Genomic DNA, 20,252 nt, shown 5'->3' with positions numbered 1-20,252 from the left:
TGTCCAGGTTTGCTAATTTTTTATGATTTAAGCTAAGAGGATTGTATCTTTCCAGGAATTATCCTTTAGTTTTTTTAGTTTATTCATGTATAAGTGTTCATAGTAGCCTTGAATGATCTTTTGTTTTTCTGTGGTGTTGGTTATAATATCTCCCATTTCATTTCTAATTGAGCTTATTCGAATCTTCTCTCTCCTTTTTTTTGGTTGATCTTGTTCATGATCTATCACTTTTATTTATTTTTTCAAGGAACCAGCTTTTTCTTTCATTTAACTCTTCTTTTTGTTTGTTTCAATTTCATTTAGTTCAGCTCTGATCTTGGTTATTTCCTTTATTCTACCTGGTTTGGGTTTGGGTTTAGTTTGTTTCTTTTTGTTTCTGTAGTTCCTTGAGATGTTACCTTAGATTGTGTATTTGTGCTCTTTCAGACTTTTTGATGAAGGCGTTTAAAGCTATGATCTTTCCTTATAGCACTGTCTTTGCTGCATCCCAGAAGTTTTGATAGTTTGTGTCACTGCTGTCGTTCAGTTCAATGAATTTTTAAATTTCCCTCTTGATTTCATTGTTGACCCAATGATCATTCAGGAGCAGGTTATTTAATTTCCATGTATTTGCATTGTTTTGAAGTTTCCTTTTGGAATTGATTTCCAATTTTATTCCACTGTGGTCGGAGAGAGTATTTCATATATTTTCAATTTTCTTAAATTTATTGAGTTTTGTGACCTATTATATGGTCTATCTTGGAGGCAGTTCCATGTGCTGATGAGTAGAATGTATATTCTGTGGTTGTTGGGTAGCATGTTCTGTAAATATCTGTTAAGTCCATTTGTTCCAGGATATAATTTAAATCCATTGTCTCTTCGTTGACTTTCTGTCTTGATAACCTGTCTAGTGCTGTCAGTAGAGTGTTGAAGTCCCCCACTGTTATGGTGTTGCCGTCTCATTTCTTAGGTCTAGTAGTAATTATTTTATAAATTTGGGAGCTTCAGTGTTAGGTGCATATATATTTAGGATTGTGATATTTTCCTGTTGCACAAGGCCTTTTATCATTGTATAATGTCCCTCTTTGTTTTTTTTTAACGGCTGTTTCTTTGAAGTTTGTTTTGTCTGATATAAGAATAGCTACTCCTGCTCATTTTTGCTGTCTATTTGCATGGAATGTCCTTTTCCACTCATTTACCTTAAGTTTATGAAGTCTTATGTGTTAGTTGAGTCTTTTGAAGGCAGCATATACTTGGTTGGTGAATTCTTATCCATTTTGCCATTCTGTATCTTTTAAGTGGAGCATTTAGGTCATTTACATTCAACGTTAGTATTGAGATGTGAGGTACTATTCTATTCATCATGCTATTTGTTGGGTTTGTTTAATTGTATTTTTGTTTTATAGTTCTTGTGAGAGTTATGCTTTAAAGAGGTTCTGTTTTGGTGTGTTTCCAGGATTACTTTCAAGATTTAGAGCTCCTTTTAGCAGTTCTTGTAGTGCTGGCTTGGTAGTGGTGACTTTTCTCATCATTTGTTTGTCCGAAAAAGACTGTATTTTTTTCTTCATTTATGAAGTCTACTTTCACTGGGTACAAAATTCTTATCTGATAATTGTTTTGTTTAAGGAGGCTGAAGATAGAGCCCCAATTCCTTCTAGCTTGTAAGGTTACTGCTAATGTATTTACTGTTAATCTAATAGGTTTTTCTTTTATTAGTATTATTATACTTTTAAGTTCTAGGGTACATATGCACAATGTGCAGGTTTGATACATAGGTATACATGTGCCATGTTGGTTTGCTGTTCCCATCAACTCATCATTTACGTAAGGTATTTCTCCTGATGCTATCCCTCCCCCAGCCCCCAACCTCCCAACAGGCCCCGGTGTGTGATGTTCACCACCCTGTGTCCAAGTGATCTCATTTTTCAATTCCCACCTATGAGTGTGAACATGCAGTGTTTGGTTTTCTGTCCTTGTGATAGTTTGCTGAGAATGATGATTTCCAGCTACATCCATGTCCCTGCAAATGACATGAACTCATCTTTTTTTTAATGGCTGCATAGTATTCCATGGTGTATATGTGCCACATTTTCTTAATCCAGTCTATCATTGATAGCCATTTGGGTTGGTTCCAAGTCTTTGCTATTGTGAACAGTGTCACAGTAAACATAAGTGTGCGTGTGTCTTTATAGTAGCATGATTTATAATCCTTTGGGTATATACCCAGTAATGGAATCACTGGGTCAAATGTTAATTCTAGTTCTAGATCCTTGAAGAATCACCACACTGTCTTTCACAATGGTTGAACCAATTTACACTCCCACCAACAGTGTAAAAGTTTCCTATTTCTCCACATCCTCTCCAGCACCTGTTGTTTTCTGACTTTTTAATGATTGCCATTCTAACTGGCGTGAGATGGTATCTCATTGTGGTTTTGATTTGCATTTCTCTGATGACCAGTGATGATGAGCATTTTTTCGTGTGTCTGTTGGCTGCCTAAATGTCTTCTTTTGAGAAATGTCTGTTCATATCTTTGCCCACTTTTTGATGGGTTTTTTTTTCTTGTAAATTTGTTTGAGTTCTTTGTAGATTCTGGATATTAGCCCTTTGTCAGATGGATAGATTGCAAAAATTTTCTCCCGTTCTGTAAGCTGCCTGTTCACTCTGATGGTAGTTTCTTTAGCTGTGCAGAAGCTCTTTAGTTAAATTAGATCCCATTTGTCTATTTTGGCTTTTATTGCCATTGCATTTGGTGTTTTAGAGATGAAGTCCTTGCCCTCACCTATGTCCTGAATGGTATTGCCTAGGTTTTCTTCTAGGGATTTTATGGTTGTAGGTCTAACATTTAAGTCTTTAATCCATCTTGAATTAATTTTTGTATAAGGTGTAAGGAAGGGATCTAGTTTCAGCTTTCTACATATGGCTAGACGGTTTTCCCAGCACCATTTATTAAATAGGGAATCCTTTCCCCATTTCTTGTTTTTGTCAGGTTTGTCAAAGATCAGATGGCTATAGATGTGTGACATTATTTCTGAAGCCTCTGTTATGTTCCATTGGTCTATATTTGGTACCAGTACCATGCTGTTTTGGTTACTGTGTAGCCTTGTAGTACATTTTGAAGTCAGGTACCCTGATGCCTCCAGCTTTGTTCTTTTTACTTAAGATTGTCTTAGCAATGCGGGCTCTTTTTTGGTTTCGTATGAACTTTAAAGTAGTTTTTTTCCAATTCTGTGAAGAAAGTCATTGGTAGCTTGATGGGGATGGCATTGAATGTATAAATTACTTTGGGCAGTATGGCCATTTTCACAATATGATTCTTCCTATCCATGAGCATGGAATATTCTTCCATTTGTTTGTGTCCTCTTTTATTTCATTGAGCAGTGGTTTGTAGTTCTCCTTGAAGAGGTCCTTCACATCCCTTGTAAGTTGGATTCCTAGGTATTTTATTCTGTTTGAAGCAATTGTGAATGGAAGTTCACTCATGATTTGGCTCTCTGTTTGTCTGCTATTGGTATATAAGAATGTCGTCATTTTTGCACGTTGATTTTGTATCCTGAGACTTGCTAAAGTTGCTTATCAGCTTAAGGAGATTTTGGGCTAAGATGATGGGGTTTTCTAAATATACAGTCATGCCATCTGCAAACAAGGAGAATTTGACTTCCTCATTTCCTAATTGAATACACTTTATTTCTTTCTCTTTCGTGATTGTCCTGGCCAGAACTTCCAACACTATGTTGAATAGGAGTGGTGAGAGAAGGCATCCCTGTCTTGTGCCAGTTTTCAAAGGGAATGCTTCCAGTTTTTGCCCGTTCAGTATGATATTGGCTGTGGATTTGTCATAAATAGCGCTTACTATTTTGGGGTACATTCTGTCAATACCTAGTTTATTGAGAGTTTTTAGCATGAAGTGCTGTTGAATTTTGTCAAAGGCCTTTTCTGCATCTATTGAGATAATCACGTAGTTTTTGTCACTGGTTCTGTTTATGTGATGGATTATGTTTATTGATTTGCATATGTTGAACCAGCCTTGCATCCCAAGGATGAAGCCAGCTTGATCATGGTGGATAAGCTTTTTGATGTGCTGCTGCATTTGATTTGCCAGTATTTTATTGAGGATTTTAGCATCGATGTTCATCAGGGATATTGGTCTAAAATTCTCTTTTTTTGTTGTGTCTCTTCCAGGCTTTGGTATCAGGATGATGCTGGCCTCAGAAAATGAGTTAGGGAGGATTCCCTCTTTTTCTGTGGATTGGAATAGAGTCAGAAGGAATGGTACCAGCTCCTCTTTGCACCTCTGGTAGAATTCAGCTGTGAATCCATTTGGTCCTGGACTTTTTTTGGTTGGTAGGCTCTTAATTATTGCCTCAATTTCAGAGCCTGTTACTGGTCTATTCAGAGATTCAGCTTCTTCCTGGTTTAGTCTTGGGAGGGTGTATGTGTTCAGGAATTTTTCCATTTCTTCTAGATTTTCTAGTTTATTTGCATAGAGTTGTTTATAGTATTCTCTGATGGTAGTTTGCATTTCTGTGGGATCAGTGGTGATAAAGCCTTTATCATTTTTTATTGCATCTATTTGATTCTTCTCCCCTTTCTTCTTTATTAGTCTTGCTAGCGGTCTATCACTTTTGCTGATGTTTTCAAAAAACCAGCTCCTGGATTCATTGATTTTTTGAAGGGTTTTTTGTGTCTCCATCTCTTTCAGTTCTGCTCGGATTCTAGGCTCCCACACAATAGTAATGGGAGACTTTAACACTCCACTGTCAATGTTAGACAGATCAACGAGACAGAAGGTTTACAAGGATATCCAGGACCTGAACTCAGCTCTGTAACAAGGAGACCTAATAGACATCTAGAGAACTCTCTACCCCAAATCAACAGAAAATACATTCTTCTCAGCACCACATTGCACTTACTCTAAAATTGACCACAGAGTTGGAAGTAAAGCACTCTTCAGCAAATGTAAAAGAACAGAAATCACAGCAAACTGTCTCTCAGACCACAATGAAATCAAATTAGAACTCAGGATTGAGAAACTCACTCAAAACTGTACAACTACGTGGAAACTGAACAACTTGTTCCTGAATGACTACTGGGTAAATAATGAAATGAAGGCAGAAATAAAGATGTTCTTTGAAACCAATGAGAACAAAGACACAATGTACCAGAATCTCTGGGACACATTTTAAGCAGCATGTAGAGGGAAATTTATAGCACTAAATGCCCACCAGAGAAAGCAGGAAAGATCTAAGATCGATACCCTAACATCACAATGAAAAGAACTGGAAAAGGAAGAGCAAACAAATTCAAAAGCTATCGGTAGTTTTGTCTTTATACGTTATCTGATGCTTTTGCCTCACAGCTCTTAAAATTATTTCCTTGTCTTGACTTTAGATAACCAGATGACAATGTGCCCAGGTGATACTCTTTTTGTGATGAATTTCCCAGGTGTTTTGATCTTCTTATATTTGGATATCTAGGTCTCTAGCAAGGCCAGGGAAGCTTTCCTCGATTATTCCCCCAATTATGTTTTCCAGACGTTTAGACTTCTTTTCTTCCTTGGGAACACCAATTGTTCTTAGGTTTGATCATTTAACATAATCCCAGACTTCTTGGGGGCTTGGTTCATTTTTTTAGAATTCTTTTTTTCTTTGTCTTTGTTGGATTGGGTTAATTCAAAATCCTTGTCTTTGAGTTCTGAAGTTCTTTCTTCTGCTTGTTTTATTCTATTGCTGATACTTTCCAATACATTTTGCATTTCTCTAAGTGTGCCCTTTATTTCCTGAAGTTTGATTGTTTTGTATTCATGCCATCCATTTCACTGAAGATTTCTCCCATTATATTTTGTATACTTTTTTGATTTCCTTAAATTGGGCTTCACCATTCTCTACTGCCTCCTTGATTAGCTTAGTAGATTTTGTAGATTACATTCTGAAATCTTTTTCAGGTAAATCAGGGATTTCTTATGGGTTTGGATCCATTGCTGTGAGCTAGTGTGATTTTTGGGTGGTATTAAAGAACATTGTTTTGACATATTACCAGAATTGTTTTTCCAGTTTCTTCTCATTTGGGTAGGCTATGTCAGAGGGAAGATCTGGGGCTCAAGCCTGCCATTCAGATTCTTTTGTTCCATAAGGGTGTTCCCCTGATGTAGTACTCTCCCCCTTTTCATAGGATGTGGTTTCCTGATAGCCAAACTGTAGTGATTGTTATTTCTTTTCTGGATCTAGCCATCCAGCGGGGCTACCAGGCTCTGGGCTGATACTGGGGATTGTCTGCACAGAGTCCTATTATGTGAATCATCTTCAGGTCTCTGAGCTGTGGGTACCAGCACAGTATTTGGGCTATCGCCCAGGTCCTGCAGGAGCAATCTGCTTCCTTCCGAGGGTCTGTGGATTCTCTCGGCTTTCCTGATAGTAGTTTCCTCTAGTAGTTCTGGAGCAAAAGTTCATGATGTGAGTCTCCACACACTGCTGTGTCTGAGCTGGAGCCGCAAGCTAGTCCTGCTTCCTAGCTACCATCTTCTCCTAAGCTTCAGTAGAGTTCAGGAGATTAAAAGTCCAAAGGGGTCTTACCGACTACAGTCAGGGTGTTGGCAGGATGTGTCCCTTCTGGAGGCTTTATAGAGAATTCTTTCCTTTCCCTTTTCTGGCTATTAGAGGCCATCTGCCTGCCCTGGCTCATGCCTTTTCCACCTTCAGGGCCAGCAATGACAATAGAGTCTCTCAAGCCACATCCCTCTGACACCTCTTTTTAAATTTTCTTATGCTCCTTGCTCCTTCCTGGACACTGAAGTTGCTGTTTTAGATTTTTTTTTTTTTTTTTTTTTTTTTTTTTTTTTTTTTATTTGTGTGAGGTCTTCTCACTCTGTCACACCCTGGCTGGAGTGGTTAATAACTGACTCTGGGTACACTGCCTGAGTTAGCCCTGCTTTGAATCACCATTAGTCCATAAGATTCTTGGATCATGCTTCATCAGAATGTTGGTATGATTACATGACCATGGCTGGAGAGGTCTCAGAAATTCACCATGGCTGGAGAGGCCTCAGAAAACTTAAAATCATGGAAGAAGGTAAAGAGGAAGCAAGGCACCTTCCTTAAAAGGTGGCAAGAAGGAGAAGTCCAGAAGCTCTTTAATTAGATCCCATTTGTCAATTTTTGCTTTTGTTGCAATTGCTTTTGGTGTTTTTGTCATAAAATCTTTGCCCATTCCTATGTCCAGGATGGTATTGCCTAGGTTGTCTTCCAGGGTTCTCATAGTTTTGCATTTTACATTTAAGTCTTTAATTCATCTTGAGCTGAGTTTTGTATATGGTGTAAGGAAGGGGTCCAGCTTTAGTCTTCCGCATATGGCTAGCCAGTTATCCCAGCATTATTTATTGAATAGGGAGTCTTTTCCTCTTGCTTGTTTTTGTCAGCTTTGTAAGAGATCAAATGGTAATAGATATATGACCTTATTTCTGTTCCATTGGTCTATGTCCCTGTTTTTGTACCAGTGCCTTGCTGTTTTGATTACTGTAGCCCTATAGTACAGTTTGAAGTCAGATAGCATGTTGCCTCCAGCTTTGTTCTTTTTGCTTAGGATTGCTTTGGCTATTTGGGCTTTTTTTCTATCATGTTAATTTTAAAATAGTTTTTTCTAGTTCTGTGAAGAATGACATTGGTAGTTTGATAGGAATAGTATTGAGTCTGTAAATTGCTTTGGGTAGTATGACCATTTTAATGATATTGATTCTTCCTATCCATGAGCATAAGGTATTTGTCCTTTTGTTTGTTTCTTCTCTGATTTATTTGGGCAGTGTTTTATAATTTTCATTGTAGATATCTTTCACCTCCCTGGTTAGCCATATACCTAGGTATTTTATTCTTTCTGTGGCAATTGCAAATGGGATTACCTTCTTGATTTGACTGTTGGCTTGGCTGTTTTTGGTATATAGAAACGCTGGTAATTTTTGTAGATTGATTTTTGTATCCTGAAACTTTGCTAAAGTTGTTTATCAGCTGAAGGAGCTTTTGAGCCAAGACTATGGGGTTTTCTAGATATGAAATCATGTTGTCTTCAAACAGAGATAATTTGACTTCTTCTTTTCCTATTTGGTTGCCCTTTATTTTTTTCTCTTGCCTAATTGCTCTGGCCTAGTACTTCTAATATTATATTGAATAGTAGTGGTAAGAGAGGATATCATTGTCTTGTGCCAGTTTTCAAGAAAAAAATACTTCCAGCTTTTGCCCATTAGGTATGATGTTAGCTGTGGTTTTGTCATCGATGGATCTTATTATTTTGAGGTATGTTCCTTTAATACCTAGTTTACTGAGAGTTTTTAACATGAAGGGGTATTACATTTTATTGAAGGTCTTTTCTACATCTGTTGAGATAATCATGTGGTTTTTGTCTTTAGTTCTGTTTTTGAGATGAATCACATTTATTGACTTGTGTATGTTGAACCAACCTTGCATCCCGAGCATGAAATCTACTTTATCATTGTGGATTAGCTTTGTGATGTGCTGCTGGATTCAGTTTGCCAGTATTTTATTGAGGACTTTTGCACTGATGCTCATCAAAGATATTGGCCTGAAGTTTCCTTTCTTTGTTGTTTCTCTGCCAGGTTTTGGTATCAGGAAGATGCTGGCCTCATAGAATGAGATAGGGAGGAGTCCCTCCTCAGTTTTTTGGAATAGTTTAGTAGGAATGGTAGCAACTCTTCTTTGAACATCTAGTAGAATTCAGCTGTGAATCCATGAGGTCCTGGGCGTTTTTTGGTTGGTAGGCTACTTTGGTAGGCTACTTATTACAGATTCAGTTTCAGAGCTTGTTATTGGTCTCTTCAGGGAATCAATTTCTCCCTGGTTCAGTTTTGAGAGGGTATATGTGTCTGGAAATGTATCCATCTCCTCTAGGTTTTCTACTTTGTGTGCATAGAGGTGTTCACAGTAGTATCTGATGGTTGTTTCAATTTCTGTGGGATCAGTGGTAACATTCTCTTCACCATTTCTCATTGTGTTTATTTAGATCTTCTTTCTTCTTTATTACTCTAGCTAGTGACCTATTTACCTATCTTTTTTAGTTTTTTCAAGAAAAAAAAAAACTATTGGATTCTTCAGTTTGGATTCAATTTTCTTCAGTTGGATCTGATTTTGGTTATTTCTTGTCCCCTGGTAGCTTCTTCCTAACATAAATTATGATGTTAGGTTGTTAATTTGAGATCTTTCTAACTTTTGGATGTGCATTTAGTGCTATGAATTTCTCTCTTAACATTGTTTTAGCTGTGTCCCATATATTCTGATATATTGTATCTTTGTTCTCATCAGTTTCAAAGAAAATCTTGATTTCTGCCTTAATTTCATTGTTTACCCAAAAGTCATTCAGAGACATGTTGTTTAATTTCTCTGTAATTGTATGGCTTTCAACACTTTTCTTAGTCTTGACTTTTATTTTCATTGTGCTGTGGTCTGAGAGTGTGTTTGGTATGATTTTGTTTCTTTTGCATTTGCTGAGGATTGTTTCATGTCCAATTATATGGTTGATTTTAGAGTGTGTTCCATGCAGTGATGAGAAAAATGTATACTCTGTTTTTTCTTGGTGGAGAGTCCTATAGAGGTCTATCAGATTTATTTGGTCCAATGTTGAGTTCAGGTCCTGAATATCTTTGTTAATTTTCTGCCTTGATGATCTGTCTGATACTGTCAATGAAGTGTTGAAGTTTCCCACTATTATTATTGTAGGAGTCTAAGTCTCTTTGTAGGTCTCTAAGAACTTGCTTTATGAATCTGGGTGTGCGTATATGTGTTGGGTGCATACATATTTAAGATAGTTAGGTCTTCTTGTTGAATTGAACCCTTTACCATTATGTAATGCCCTTCTTTGTCTTTTTTTGATCTTTGTTTGCTTGAAGTCTACTTTGTCTGAAATTAGGATTTCAACACCTGCTTTTTTTCTGTTTTCCATCTGCTTGGTGGATTTTCCTCCATCCCTTTACTTTCAGTCTCTGGGTGCCATTACATGTGCGATAGGTCACCTGTAGACAGCAAACCATTGGGTCTTGCACTTTTATCCAGCTTGCTGCTCTGTGGTTTTGAATTGGGGCATTCAGGCCGGGCACAGTAGCTCACGCCTATAATCCTAGTACTTTGGGAGGCTGAGGCAAGAGTTTGAGACAAGCCTGGCCAACATGATGAAACCTCATTTCTACTAAAAATACAAAAATTAGCCAGATGCGGTGGTGTGCACCTGTCGTCTCAGCTACTTGAGAGGCTGAGGCATGAGAAGTGCTTGAACTCAGGAGGCGGAGGCTGCAGTGAGCCAAGATAATGCCATTGCACTCCAACCTGGGTGACAGGGTGAGACTCTGTCTCAAAAAAAAAAAAAAAAAAAAGTTGGGGCATATAGCCCATTTACATTCAAGGTTAGTATTGATATGTGTGGATTAGATCCTGTCATTGTGTTGTTAGCTGGTTATGGTGGCTTCTTTGTGTGGTTGCTTTACAGTGACACTGGTCTGTGTGTTTAAGTGTGTTTTTGTATTAGCTGGTAACAGTCTTTCCTTTCTATATTTAGTGCTCCTTTAAAAATTTCTTGTAAGACAGGTCTGGTGGTAATGAACTCCCTAAACATTTGCTTATGTGAAAAAGATCTTATTTCTCCTTCACTTAGGAAGCTTAGTTAGGCTGGATATGAAATTATTGAATGAAGATTTTTTTCTTTAAGAATATTGAATATAGGCCCCCAATCTCTTCTGGCTTGTAGAGTTTCAACTGAGAGGTCCACTGTTAGTCTGTTGGGGTTCCCTTTGTAGGTGACCTGCTCTTTCTCTCTAGCTGCCTTTAACATTCTTTCATTTTGACCTTGGAAAATCTGATGATTATATGTCTTGGGGATGATCTTCTTGTGTAGAATCTTTCAGGAGTTTTCTGTATTTCCTAAATTTGACTGCTGGCCTCTCTAGCAAGGCTGGCAAAGTTTTCATGGATGACTATCCTAAAATATGTTTTCCAAGCTGTTTGCTTTCTCCCCCTCCCTTTCAGGGTACTAATGATTCACAGATTTTGCCTCGTTAACATAATCCAATACTTCTAGGACATTTGTTCATTCCTTTAATTATTTTTTTCTTTATTTTTGTCTGTCTTATTTCAGAGAGCCAATCTTCAAGTTCTGAGATTCTTTCCTCAACTTGGTCTATTCTACTGTCAATGCTTGTTAATGTTCTGCTGTTAATACTTACGATTGTATTCTGAAATTCTTATATTGTGTTACTCAGCTCTGTCAGATACATTAGGTTCTTTTTTGTAGTGACTATTTCATCCTTCAGCTCCTGTATCATTTTATTATGATTCTTCGTTTCCTTGGATTAGGTTTTGCCATTCTCCTGAAACTCAATAACCTTTGTTCCTATCCATATTCTGAATTCTATTTCTTTCATTTCAGCCAGCTCAGCCTTATTAAGAACTCTTTTTGGAGCAGTGTGATTGTTTATAGGACATATGAAACCCTGACCATTTGAGTTACTGGAGTTCTTGTGAGAGTTCTTTGTTATCTCTGTGTGTGTGTTTCTTTAACTGCAGTGTAGATTGAGTACAGTCAATAGACTTATGTTCTGAATGTTTTCACAGGGCCAAGGCTTTGTGCAGGGTCTTTATTTGAAGCTGACTTCTTGTCTTTGGTTTCAGAGAGTGATATGTTAGTGAGGTATTTTTTGTGTTGAAGCCTTGGGGTGAGATCCATTAGGTGGCACTTAGGTGTATTGATCAGTTGGTAGACTTTTGCTCAGTTGTGTTGTTCCCTTATGTTTTCTCCCACTTGCAGCTGTGTTCCCCATTAATGCTCTGAAAGTGTAGATTCCTCTCCCCTTGAGTGCTGGGTGTAGATCATGGCTTGGCACTCTCAGCTGCCCACTGCAGCTCTGGGGCAATCTGAGTGTTTATGTTTCTTCCCCAATTTTGAGGCAGAAGAGGAAGGGACCTTAGTTGTAGGTGTGGCCAGGGGCCTTTTGCTTGTCTCCTGAGGGCTCCTCCCCAGAGAGATGCAGGTTAGTAATCACTTAGTACCATCAGCTCAGGCTAGGGAGTCTGTGCTGTGGGCCCAAACTGGAGGTTCCCTGGCTGGTGATGAGCAGTGGGGAGCTGGAGGGTGGGACCCGTGGAAAACAAACTGGCCTTCACTCCTTGGGTCAACTGCAGCTTGTTGGAGGTGTGGATAAGGCACTTAAGGTCTTTGCTCCTTTATTAGTCCAAGGGTGGCAAGGGCAGTTCGACTGCAGAGGCAGTGGCAGAGAGGGTTTCAGTTGCCTTGGGGGCTCTCTCTAGGGAGTTGCAGAGCTGCTACTGGCTCAGTACTCTGGTGGAGGGTGGCTAGAGGCCCAGGTCTGAAGGCCCTGCCCATTGAAGAGATATGGGAATGAGCACCCATGTAACAGGCTGGCCACTTTTTTGTAGGGCTGCTATGGTAGGCTGGGGGCCCACTCCAGTCCCTAGTCACCTCAGATTTTCCATTACTGGAGGTATTAACAGTGAAGCTGGGAAATAGCTAAGATGGTGGCCTGCCTCTCTCTCTGGGAGCTTTGTCCCAGGGAGGTACAGACATGTTACTGGGCCAAACACACCTGTAGGAGGTGGCTGGCAACCCCAGTTGAAGGGTCCCAACCAGTAGGGAGAAATGGTTCACTTAGAAAAGAAAGCAGTGTGGCCACTTTTTCATAGAGCAGCTGTGCTGTGCTGGGGGTTTACTTCAGTCCACAGTTACCTCGGGTCTCCAAAGCTCAAAGGCCAGAGCAGCTAAGTCACACAAACAGCAAATATGGCAGTCCACCCCTCTCTCTGGGAGTTCTGTCCAAGGGAGGTTTCAAATCTCTGTGGGCTACAGAACACCTTTGGGGGTGGCTGGAGACCCTGGTTGGGAGGTCCTGTCCAGTGAGGAGGAATGGGATTGGGGACCTGGTTTAAAAAGCAGTCTGGCTATGTTTTTAAGGATGCAGCTGTGCTGTGCATGGGGATTGCTTCTGCCCCTGGTCAGCTTGGACTCTCCAAAGCCCAAAGACTGGAACAGCTCTGCTCTTTCTCCCAAACAGCAAAGATGGTGGCCTGCCCCTCCCCACTTGGAACTCTGTCTCAGGGATGTCTAACACTGCTACCGGTGGTCGGCTAGAATTCCAGGCCAGTGGGTTGCCATAGAAGCAAGGCCTTCAGACTGTCCCTGCCTCGCCCCTGGATTCAGCCTCTTTCCTAGGGGTATGTGTGGGGGTCTAACCTGCCACTTTGCCAGAGTTGCAGCTACTTTTGCTGGGAAGCCCAGTTGTCTTAAGGCTCCCGGGTCTCCGTGTGTGCCTGAGTAGCTGTTCTGCCGAGATTCCATGTAGCAATGTGTGTCAGACTGAAGGTCCTGGTGGGGTGGGTTCATGAGGAGAATCTCCTGAGCCAAGGATTGCAAAGACCCTTGGGAGAAGCATGGGTTCCCAGGGTTGCACATTCACTCACCACTTCCCTAGGGGCAGGGGAAGTTCCCCTGGCTCCGTATTGCTCCTGGGTGGGCCATCATCCTGCCTTGCTTTTATCTGTTCTCTGTGCGTTGAGTTGTTTCCTTGATGATTCTCAATGCATGTACCTGGATGTTTCAATCGAAGGTGCTGTATTTACTCACCCCTTCCATTCTCTTCATGAGAGCTGCACATACTAGCTGTTTCTAGTCTGCCATCTTGGCCCTAAAGGTCTTAAATACTTTCTAATTCTCCTTTTATTTTTCAATCCATTGATTGTTTAAGAGTGTGCTGTGTCATTTCTAGAAATTTGTGAATTTTCCAGCTTCCTTTCTGTCATTAATTTCTAACTTCATCCCATTGTGGTTTGAGAAGAAACTTTGTATGATACACATGTTCTTAACAAGCTGTTGAGACTTAATTTGTGGTCTATGATAAATATCGTCTATCCTGGAAAATGTCCCATGTACCCTTGAGAAAAATATATATTCCGTTGTTGGGTTAGAGTATTCTAAATGTCTGTTAGATCTCATTCGTTTATGGTGTTATTCAAGTTATCTGTTTTCTTATTTCTCTTCTGCCTGATTGTTCTATCTGTTGCTGAGAGTGGGATACTGAAGTCACCCACTGTTATTTCTCCTTTCATTTCTGCCCATTTTTGCTTTATATGTTTTGATAGTCTATTATTTGGTGTGTAAATGTAGATGTTATAATCTTATACCTTCTTGCTGTATTGAGCCTCTTATTAATACATAATGCCTTTCTTTGTTTCATAAGCATTTTTGGTTTAAAGTCTATTTTTTCTCACATTCATATAGCCACCCCTGCTTTCTTTTAGTTACTGTTTGTATGGAATATCTTTTTCCATCCTTTTACTTTCAACCTCCATGTGTCTCTAGATCTCAGGTGAGTCTCTTGTAGATGGCATATAGTTAGAACTGTATTTTAAAATCTATTCTACCAAGCTTTGTATTTTGCTTGAAGAGTTTAATTTATTTACATTAAAGTAATTAACTGATAAGGAGGGACTTGCTTCTGTTATTTTGCTATTTGTTTTCTACATGCCTCATAGCTTTTTTTTTGCTTCTCATTTCCTTTATTATTGTGTTCTTTTGTGTTTTTTAAAATTTTGTAATGAAATTTTCTAATTTCCTTTTGTGTATAACTTGTTATTTTTAAATTTTATTTCATATATATTTATTATATGTATATTTTTTAATTCAGCACACTTTGTGTCAATTATTTTTTAAAATACTTTCAGGCCACATTGTTACCAGGCTCTGAATTATTTGCTACATTTCCCGTGGTGTGAGAAGAGACGGTATTATAAAGGTAAAGCCAGAGTGACAAGGTTCCCTACCGTCTGAGGTAGGCTAGATTTTAAGCAAAACAATTCAAAACCAGGTAACACTAATACCATACTTATTAGTAACACATACTAAAAACTGTATGTCAATGTAATTACTGCCTTCATTGTCTTATGCTGCTGCTTATTCATTAACCTTTGTGTTACCATCTCTTTGTCCAGAGAGTCAATTCTTATTGGAAGCCACTTTTAGTTCCTGGGATAGCAAAGTCAGAAATGGGCACGCTTCTGGAAAAATGTTATAATAGTCCAACCCTCCAACACTCTGCACAAGTGATAAGGAGAATTAATTTAACAAATACTTTTTATTTTATTTTCTATCTGCCAAATATGTTGCTGGGAATACAGAGATGAATGAATCACGGTCTTTACCCCAGCAGGGTTGAAGAAAGTCAGGGAGGCAGGAAATGTAATAGATGCTGTAACAGAGAGCATTGTGTTACAGGAGCAGGGAGTGGAATTTACTTAGTTGGGCGGGACTGAAGCAGAAGGCATTCCAGGAAGAGGGAACAGCTTCAGCAAAGGCAGAGAGGTGAGGATGTGCACTGAATATCCATTGGAGAAACCAGAATCAAGGTGACAAATGTTGGAAGGAAACAGGGATTGGGAGAGATAAACAAGATAAAGTCAATTGACGTCAACTCTTTGTTTAGACTAAACACAAGCAAATTCTATTATCAAGCAAATATAACTTGCTCTGAAGGAAGAACAAAGCCCACAGCTGTTGTTTTTTACCTTATAAACTCTTAGTCACATAAACTCATAAACTCAAATCAAAAGATAAGGAGTCTGGTGGTTTTTTGAACTGTGTACATATAGTCCAGGATAGCAGTCTTTAAAAATCTTTCATAAATGTATTCTCTTTCCATTGCTTCTGTGTGCAATTAAGAAATATTCATTGTATATACTTGCCAAGATACTGAATATAATCTTCTTATTCAACATGACTCTGCAATCTGAAAGTAATAACCCATACTAATAAGTCTACTGAAAATACTCCTAATCAGATATCAGTTTGGCCAAACTGAATTCTTAAAGGTCAAAAATCCAATTAAAATTAGATACAGCTAGCCCAATTGTCTTTGCAAAATGGCAAGTTTGTAATGCATCATAGAAACACTAGTTAAAAAATAGGAAATAAATCATTTTGAACTAGATTAATAACGAGAATGGTCATATTTAAATTTACTGGGGAGGATATTTTTCAAACCGAGAAACCTCACTGTGAAGCTCTCTCTTATTTATTTCTTTCTCTAGCCATTATTAATTTAATAGTTGATATATCTGACAAGTAACTTTAACTTTTGCCAGCTGATGTACTTTGAAACTTTTCCTTTCTGATGATGCCAGCCCCACTGTAACCCCTTGACATTTGGTGTCTACAGCCACTTTGCTAAAACCATTAATGTTTATAGTACATGGGTTTTGAACTCAGGCTATCTTGTCCCAGAGTCCATGACGCTAGCTTTTGCCCACTATGTTGTCTGTACTGCTGTAGACTTGATCTCATTAATGTGCTGGGTGTTTGGTGGAAGAAATATCTCTGGAAACCACTAACTATGTATTCCTATGTTGTAAGCTTTATTTCAGAATCAAATCAAGTCACTGTAAAACTCATTATCTGGATATGGTCTATTATATAATTTTTTATCAAATAGCTATTATGGCATAATTTATTGTGGTATTTGGTGTTCCTTACTTAAAATACTCTGAGAGATTTATTTGTTTTATAGTTTAGTGTGTCTCTCCTGGAAAAGTGACATGTGTCCTTATATAAGATGGAAGCTATTTAATTCAGCATTTTTACCTCTTCTCCCTTGTTTTTATTTTATTTTTTGGTTGTCAGAGAACTCAGAGCTAATTTTTGGGCTCAGCTGTATTAACTTTATAATCTAGTCGAATTACTTACATTTCCCTTTAAAATTTGGCTTTTATTCTTCTTTGTTTTAATTTGTAAAAATTAGTTCATATTGTTTATTGTAAATACCCTGAAACACACACACACATACACATATTCTCTGACAACAAAAAATAAAATGTTGAATTAAATAGCTTCCATCTGATAAAAGGAGACATATAACTTTTCCAATAAATACACTGAACTGTAAAAGAAATCACTCAGTCTTTTAAATATGGAACATTAAATACCACAATAAATTATGTCATAATAGCTATTTGATAAAAATATCATATCAAGGACTGTGTCATGGACTCTGGGACCAGATAGCCTGAGTTCAAAACCCATGTGCTATATACATTAATCTTCATATATATATGTGTGTGTGTGTGTATGTTTGTGTGTCTCTGTGTGTGTCTGCGTGTATTTCAACCAAAAGTTCTATTTACATTACGTTTCTTACCATTCCCAAGATTAATCCCCTGGACCAAATCTTCATTATCTCTTTTCTGTATGATTTCAATAATTTGGTAACATTTTTCCCTGACTCCTGGCACAATCCCTCTCTAATTTATGCACAAAGCACAGTTTATAGGACAACTCTGATTGTATTATTCTGCTCTTCAAAACTCTTCAGTAACTTCTTCAATTTTTTAATTTTTAAAAAATTATTTATTTATTTTTGAGATGGAGTCTTACCCTGTCGCCCAGACTGGAGTGCCGTGGTGCGATCTCGGCTCACTGCAAGCTCCGCCTGCCGGGTTCACGCCATTCTCCAGCCTCAGCCTCCCCAGCAGCTGGGACTACAGGCGCCCGCCACCGCGCCCGGCTAAGTTTTCTGAATTTTTACTAGAGACAGGGTTTCACTGTGTTAGCCAGGATGATCTTGATCTGACCTCGTGATCTACCCACCTCGGCCTCCCAAAGTGCTGGGATTACAGGCGTGAGCCACCGCGCCCGGCCGGTAACTTCTTCATTTTTACTAACAGGAATACAATCTACTTAGTCCATCACTTAAGGTATTACTTAATTGGATTCAATCTAAATTTTAAGGCTTTTTTTCCCTCTAGTCTTCCTCTGAAATTTGTAATTTCACCCAACTTGACTACCTATGGTCAGTCCAATTGCCCAGCTAGAATTCTGAATATCAAAGTTAATTTTTTACTTCTTTTATTATCATCCCATCTCCATCCAATTCATCAATTATGATCTTGATTTTTAAATGCATCACAAATACATCCACTTACCTCCGTTTTCATTGCTACCATGTGTGCTACTACTTCAGTAGTCTTCCAGTCTGTTCTCCACATAGGAATCATAATAAGCTTCCAAAATATAAATAGCACCATCCTACTACTGTTAAAAGAAAAACTTTCCACAAATTAAACTTAGCAGAGTTTATTTGAGAAAAAAAAAGAAAAAGATAAAGAAAAAAGATTCATGAATCAGGCAGACCGTAGAACCAGAAGAAGTTCAGAGAGTTCCACTCAGTAATGTGGGCAGGCAGTATTTACAGACAGAAAAAGTGACATACAGAAAAAGGAATTTGTAGAAATAGTCTGGTTGATTATAGTTCAGCATTTGCCTTATTTGAGCATGATGGGATAAGGCATTTGCCTTTATGGACACAGTCTGATCAGTTAGCAGCCTGTGATTGGTTAAAGCTTTGTTGCTGGGATTGTCTGATACTCAGCTGTTTGTCACAAGAATATACTCTTAGTTGCAGTTTGTTTTTTACTTTTTCTTTTTTGAGACAGGGTCTTGCTCTGTCACTCAAACTGGAGTGCAGTGGTGCAGTCATGGCTCACTGCAAACTCTGCCTCCCAGACTGAGGCAATCCTGCCACCTCAGTCTCTTGAGTAGCTGGGACCACAGGCACATCCCAGCATACCGAGCTAATTCTTTTGTAGTTTTGGTAGAGACAGGGTTTCACCATGTTGCCCAGGCTGGTCTCAAACTCCTGAGCTCAAGCGATCCACCTGCCTTGGCCTCCCAAAGTGCTGGGATTACAGGTGTGAGCCACTGCACCTGGCCTAGTTGCAGTTCATTTATATACTGTTAGGTTGCAGTTCATTACATAGGGAATTAAAATATGGAGGCAACTTTAAGCCAAATTTAATTTAACACTACCCTACTTAAAACTTTAAGTGGCTTAAATAGAATCCAACAAAATAGAAAATTGTTAACATAGTCTTTACAGCCGTACACTATCTGACCCCTGCTTACTTTTTCAAGCTCATTTCATGCCCCTCTCTTCCCATTTACTCTACTTTAGCCATACCAGCCTCTTATCAGTTCTTGAAGAGAGTAATCTCTGTCCTATCCGACAGACTTTGACCACAGTTATATGTCTGGCAAAGTACAATTCATAAGCCAAATCTGGCCCACTGCCTGGTTTTCTCAGTAAAGTTTTATTGGAACACAGCCATGCCTATCTGTTCAGGTATTGTCAATGACTGCTTTTATACTTCAATGGTGGAACTGATTAGTTGCAACAGGGAAGAAATGACCCACGAAACAGGAAAATATTTACTCTTTGTCTCATAGAATGTTTGCTGACCTCTAAGTCAGCATTAATCTTCCTGCTCTGTGCATAGCATTCAGTTCTCAAGTTAAATGTCTGCTTCACAAAGGCAGAAAGATTATCATATCTAAGCTGGCTACCTTCAAAATTTCATATCACAGTACCAACTTTGTGACTCCTCTATATTCACCATAAGCTCTATTTAAGTATTATTTATTTACCTGTAACTGAATTTTTTTATTTGACTATACAATCATGCATTGCTTAATGATGGGGACATTTTCTCAGAAATGTATCATTAAGCGATTGTGTTCTTGTGTAAATATCAGAGTGTACTTACACAAACCTAGACGGTTTAGCCTGCTACACACCTAGGCTATATGGTATAGCCTACTGCTCCTAGGCTACAAACTTGTACAGCATGTTACTGTACTGAATACTGTAGGAAGTTGTAGCACAATGGTAAATAGTTGTATATCTAAAGATATCTAAACACAGAAAAGGTACAGTTAAATACAGTGTTATAATCTTATGGTACCGTGTATACATTCCATTGTTGACTGAAACGTTGTTATGCATAATGTGACTATATATTCCTTAAGGGCAGGAAACATGACAGCTTTGTTCTTTTTTTTTTTTTTTTTTTTTTTTTTTTTTTTTTTTTTTTTTTTTTTTGAGATAGAGTCTCCCTCTGCCTCCCAGGCAGGAGTGCAGTGGCATGATCTCGGCTCACTGCAAGTTCCACCTCCTGGGTTCACACCATTCTTCTGCCTCAGTCTCCCAAGTATCAGGCACCCACCACCACGACCAGTTAATTTTTTTTTGTATTTTTAGTAGAGACGGGGTTTCACTGTAGCCAGGATGGTCTTGATCTCCTGACCTCATGATCTGCCTACCTCAGCCTCCCAAAGTGCTGGGATTACAGGTGTGAGCCACTGTGCCTGGCCTCCAGCTTTGTTCTTTATACTCAGTTCCTCAAATAATACCAGATCATAGTAGGTAATTATAGGCAATAAATGTGTAT

Source organism: Rhinopithecus roxellana, chromosome 6, assembly GCF_007565055.1.
Source record: "Rhinopithecus roxellana isolate Shanxi Qingling chromosome 6, ASM756505v1, whole genome shotgun sequence".
Classification (NCBI taxonomy): domain Eukaryota; kingdom Metazoa; phylum Chordata; class Mammalia; order Primates; family Cercopithecidae; genus Rhinopithecus; species Rhinopithecus roxellana.
This window is presented reverse-complemented; position numbering follows the sequence as displayed.